We start from the raw sequence: 6,000 nt of genomic DNA, 5'->3' as shown, positions 1-6,000 counted from the left end.
GTAACGACAGATGTGATGTTGTGGCTTCAACTGTCTTAGCGCTAATCCGTGAAGATGGTCTCTCACTGCAACAGGTCGAAACTTGGGTTTTAAATAAAAAAGCAGCTCATGGTCAAACATGAATTTTATGCATTATTGTTAAAAAATAACTGTACGCACTTCGTGTGTGCGTCAAAATATGAGTAAAATGTTAAAAAATGTTTAGTGTGAAATTGCTTTATTGCCGAGATATGCGCTAGAGCAGGGATCAAAAGTGCACCACAGACAACACTAAATTAATTCTTCTCAGAAGGCGACGTTACGAAGGGAATTTGAAATTCAACACTACTACTTACCATGCATTTAACCAGAACACATTCAAAATCATGTCCATGAGAGGAAGATATGTTTTACCGCTCTCGGAATATTGCAGGCTCCGTCCATCTCATTCTACACAGCTGCAGAGCCATTTCCAGTTCACTGCTGTAGTTGTGCCACATTCTCGGTTGCAACACCACAGTCACGAGCTCCTTGAGATGGCGCCAAAGGTAAAAGTCTTGGTAGTTAAGATACAGAGATCTGGCGGGCCAAGCAACTCGTCCTGCGCCACCAAGTTATTTTTCAGGATAAGCAGTATTGAGATATTCTCTTGTCTCCTGACTGAAGTGGCCATGGCCGCCGTCGTTCATAAACTATAAGTTCGTCAGTGTAGCGACTGCGACATTATGAAGCAGACCTTCCAGTTCACATTACAAAAACTGTCGATACACTCTGCCCCAAAGGCGCTGTGCAGAAACACGTGGTCCGAGTAACTGATTTTCCACTATATCACACCAAATATTCATTGCAAAACAAAATTGATATCCTCACACTCTACTTACGCGAGGATTCTAATACACCCCCCCCCCCCCTCCCCACGTGCACGTTATGAGCGTTCACGATACCCGTACGGGTGAAGATGCTCTCATCTGCACACGGTACCCGACAGCAGAACAGTTGATGACCTGCATGGCGCTAGAGTAATCAGTGACACAGATTTTGACGTCTAGGGTAGTATACAGGTGTCAGCTGCTGCACATTATGCAGGTAAAAGGGGTGGAATTGCTGTTTCAGAAGCAGGTGTCGTGTAGTTGACTGAGAAACGCCTACAGTAGCACTTATACGGCGAGTTCATATGATCGGATCTTCATCTGCCATTTCCAGTATGTTCTCTACACTAACACCATCCGATGCACCACGAATGCCATATTTCCTTTAACGCTTGTTCACAGTTCTGAAATTTTGGTGTATTGACTCTTCTATTTGGAAACATTTCCATATATTGATTTTGCCGCTCATGCACTACCTTCTGCTTCACTATGAAAGAGGTGCATATCCGCATATCCACGATACCCGTACGAGTAAAGGTGCTCTGATCTGCACATGGTACCCAACTACCGAACAGTTGATCAGCTGCATGGCACTCGAGTAATCACATCCACTGCAGTACGTGAACTTCTCGCAGAATGAATACACGCCTGGTACTGTTACATTACTGAAGTGATATCAGGTGTTCCCCAGGGAAGCGTCCTGGCACCTCTACTGTTCCTGATATACACTCCTGGAAATGGAAAAAAGAACACATTGACACCGGTGTGTCAGATCCACCATACTTGCTCCGGACACTGCGAGAGGGCTGTACAAGCAATGATCACACGCACGGCACAGCGGACACACCAGGAACCGCGGTATTGGCCGTCGAATGGCGCTAGCTGCGCAGCATTTGTGCACCGCCGCCGTCAGTGTCAGCCAGTTTGCCGTGGCACACGGAGCTCCATCGCAGTCTTTAACACTGGTAGCATGCCGCGAAAGCGTGGACGTGAACCGTATGTGCAGTTGACGGACTTTGAGCGAGGGCGTATAGTGGGCATGCGGGAGGCCGGGTGGACGTACCGCCGAATTGCTCAATACGTGGGGCGTGATGTCTCCACAGTACATCGATGTTGCCGCCAGTGGTCGGCGGAAGGTGCACGTGCCCGTCGACCTGGGACCGGACCGCAGCGACTCACGGATGCACGCCAAGACCGTAGGATCCTACGCAGTGCCGTAGGGGACCGCACCGCCACTTCCCAGCAAATTAGGGACACTGTTGCTCCTGGAGTAGCGGCGAGGACCATTCGCAATCGTCTCCATGAAGCTGGGCTACGGTCCCGCACACCGTTAGGCCGTCTTCCGCTCACGCCCCAACATCGTGCAGCCCGCCTCCAGTGGTGTCGCGACAGGCGTGAATGGAGGGACGTATGGAGACGTGTCGTCTTCAGCGACGAGAGTCGCTTCTGCCTTGGTGCCAATGATGGTCGTATGCGTGTTTGGCGCCGTGCAGGTGAGCGCCACGATCAGGACTGCATATGACCGAGGCACACAGGCCCAACACCCGGCATCATGGTGTGGGGAGCGATCTCCTACACTGGCCGTACACCTCTGGTGATCGTCGAGGGGACACTTAATAATGCACGGTACATCCAAACCGTCATCGAACCCATCGTTCTACCATTCCTAGGCCGGCAAGGGAACTTGCTGTTCCTACAGGACAATGCACGTCCGCATGTATCCCGTGCCACCCAACGTGCTCTAGAAGGTGTATGTCAACTACCCTGGCCAGCAAGATCTCCGGATCTGTCCCCCATTGAGCATGTTTGGAACTGGATGAAGTGTCGTCTCACGCGGTCTGCACGTCCAGCACGAACGCTGGTCCAACTGAGGCGCCAGGTGGAAATGACATGACAAGCCGTTCCACAGGACTACATCCAGCATCTCTACGATCGTCTCCATGGGAGAATAGCAGCCTGCATTGCTGCGAAATGTGGATATACACTGTGCTAGTGCCGACATTGTGCATACTCTGTTGCCTGTGTCTATGTGCCTGTGGTTCTGTCAGTGTGATCATGTGATGTATCTGACCCCAGGAATGTGTCAATAAAGTTTCCCCTTCCTGGGACAATGAATTCATGGTGTTCTTATTTCAATTTCCAGGAGTGTATATAAATGACCTGGGTGACAATCTGAGCAGTTCTCTTAGACTGTTCGCAGATGATGCTGTAATTTACCGTCTAGTAAGGTCTTCCGAAGACCAGTATCAGTTGCAAACCGATTGAGAAAAGATTGCTGTATGGTGTGGCAGGTGGCAGTTGACGCTAAATAACGAAAAGTGTGAGATGATCCACATGAGTTCCAAAAGAAATCCGTTGGGATTCGATTACTCGATAAAAAGTACAATTCTCAAGGCTGTCAATTCAACTAAGTACCTGGGTGTTAAAATTACGAACAACTTCAGTTGGAAGGACCACATAGATAATATTGTGGGGAAGGCGAGCCAAAGGTTGCGTTTCATTGGCAGGACACTTAGAAGATGCAACAAGTCCACTAAAGAGACAGCTTACACTACACTCGTTCGTCCTCTGTTAGAATATTGCTGCGCGGTGTGGGATCCTTACCAGGTGGGATTGACGGAGGACATCGAAAGGGTGCAAAAAAGGGCAGCTCGTTTTGTATTATCACGTTATAGGGGAGAGAGTGTAGCAGATATGATACACGAGTTGGGATGGAAGTCATTACAGCATAGATGTTTTTCGTCGCGGCGAAACCTTTTTACGAAATTTCAGTCACGAACTTTCTCTTCCGAATGCGAAAATATTTTGTTGAGCCCAACCTACATAGGTAGGAATGATCATCAAAATAAAATAAGAGAAATCAGAGCTCGAACAGAAAGGTTTAGGTGTTCGTTTTTCCCGCTCGCTGTTCGGGAGTGGAATAGTAGAGAGATAGTATGATTATGGTTCGATGAACCCTCTGCCTAGCACTTAAATGTGAATTGCAGAGTAGTCATGTAGATGTAGATGTAGATTACAACAAGGCCACAGAGTGCATCGGCTAAAAAAAAAAAACCATTTCGTGTCAGAATCAACTGAGCAGTGGAGAGGGATGTAGTAAACAAGATCAGCTGATATGCTGGCGTACGCAACACGCCAAAAGCCTGAATTGCCTCCTAATGTAATGTCTACCACAAAAGAAAGATCGTTTATCATTTAGCTATAATATAGCAAGTCAGCAACTGGAAGCAGTTAATTCCATAAATTATCTGGGAGTAAGCGTTACGAGTGATTTAAAATGGAATGACCATATAAAATTAGTAGTCAGTAAAGCAGTTGCCAGACAGAGATTCATTGGAAGAATCCTAAGGAAATTCAGTCCGAAAACACAGGAAGTAGGTTTCAATACACTTGTTCGCCCACTGCTTGAATACTGCTCACCGGTAAGAGATCCGTGCCAGATAAGGTTGATAGAAGAGATTGAGAAGATTCAATGGAGAACAGCGGGTTCCGTTACAGGATCATTTAGTAATCGCGAAACCGTTACGGAGTTGACATAAACTTCAGTGGAAGACTCTGTAAGAGGGACGCTCAGTAGCACGGTACGGAATTTTGTTGAAGTTTCGAGAACATACCTTCATCGAGGTGTCAGGCAGTATATTGCTCCTTCCTACATTTATCTCGCGAAGAGAGACTGGAATAGAAGGGAGAACCGATGGAGGTACTCAAAGTACCCTCCGCTACACACCGTCAATTGGCTTGCGGATTATGGATGTAGATGTAGCTGTTATGCATCATAACTCGGAAATGAAGCAACTTCAGACAGAACTTTAACGTTTTTCTCATATTTTGATGCAAACATTACACCCAAAAAGTGTTTTCAGTTACTTTGGAATCGTCCTGTAAGTATCGAGGTGCATTTCGCCAGGGTGACGGCTGCGATAGTTCATCGAGCTAGTGATGGTCATTGATCGAACGTCTAACCGCAATGACGCCGTGCCCACTGAAAACATAAATGAGGATGTCGTTGGTTAACCTGGAAACACGTGCGGGTCGCTGAAATATGTGCTCCCAAACACTTGTAACTGCTTCATCTCCAACAGACCAGCGCCTATATTTGTCTATAATGCACTACGCAGCGGACAAACCTCTGACTTCCATATTCTGTGATGAGGCGGTGTGGTCCAGTACCTTGTCGCCGATTCGTGGTTTTATCGTCTTGCGACCACTTTCCACAACAGCAGACACTCGATCAGCTTCGCTCTTTTCGAGAAGCTTGTTGCCAGGCGCATCAATAACATTCTGCCCTCGTGTTGTCTATAATTCAACCACGCCTACAAAGTCAAAACCACGGTTCAAATTCAAATGGCTCTGAGCACTATGGGACTTAACTTCAGAGGTCATCAGCCCCTAGAACGTAGACCTACTTAAACCTAACTAACCTAAGGACCTCACACATCCATGCCCGAGGCAGGATTCGAACCTGCGACCGTAGCGGTCGCGCATTTCCAGACTGTAGTGCCTAGAACCATTCGGTCACTCCGGTCGGTTTTTGCCCTTTGTGAAAGTCGCTAATTTCAGTGGCTTTCCCCATCTGCGGCCCGTGTCATGTTAGTGCCGATAATATTTTGGCTCGTCAGTGTATACAACGCAATTAAAATGGGATCTGTTATTTATTCCGAATGCATTACGTTATTTCCTTTCGTCCAGCCTGGCCTCCAACATCTCTCAGCATGACATTACTACGCTGTGACGTGTACAGGCTATCCTTTTGTAACATTCTCGGATCTGCTAGGCTCCGCTTTGAATACATTCTGATCTCCATCTTGGCACTGGGCCAGAGCTGCCTTCTTCACGGAAAGAGTGCAAGTGTGTGGTACACATGCTCTTTGTGTGTGTGTGTGTGTGTGTGTGTGTGTGTGTGTGTGTGTGTGTGTGTGTGCGCGCGCGCCTTTGATTCGCAGAAGCACAGCGCGTTCCGGTATTTACTAGAGCTCTGCGTTCCTGCCCACTGCCTGCGCAGCCAACAGTATTTTTTACTTTTATAACAGTATTTTTTACTTTTATGTATTTTCATGGAGATTAGCATCTGGCTACCGGATTCCGCGAAGACTCACCTCGCTCTTGATTTCACATCTTCCTGCATGATTTCAAAGGAAAAACAAAGAGGAGC

This window comes from Schistocerca gregaria, chromosome 1, assembly GCF_023897955.1.
Source record: "Schistocerca gregaria isolate iqSchGreg1 chromosome 1, iqSchGreg1.2, whole genome shotgun sequence".
Classification (NCBI taxonomy): Eukaryota; Metazoa; Arthropoda; class Insecta; order Orthoptera; family Acrididae; genus Schistocerca; species Schistocerca gregaria.
The sequence above is the reverse complement of the archived record's forward strand: the minus strand, read 5'-3'. Positions refer to the sequence as shown.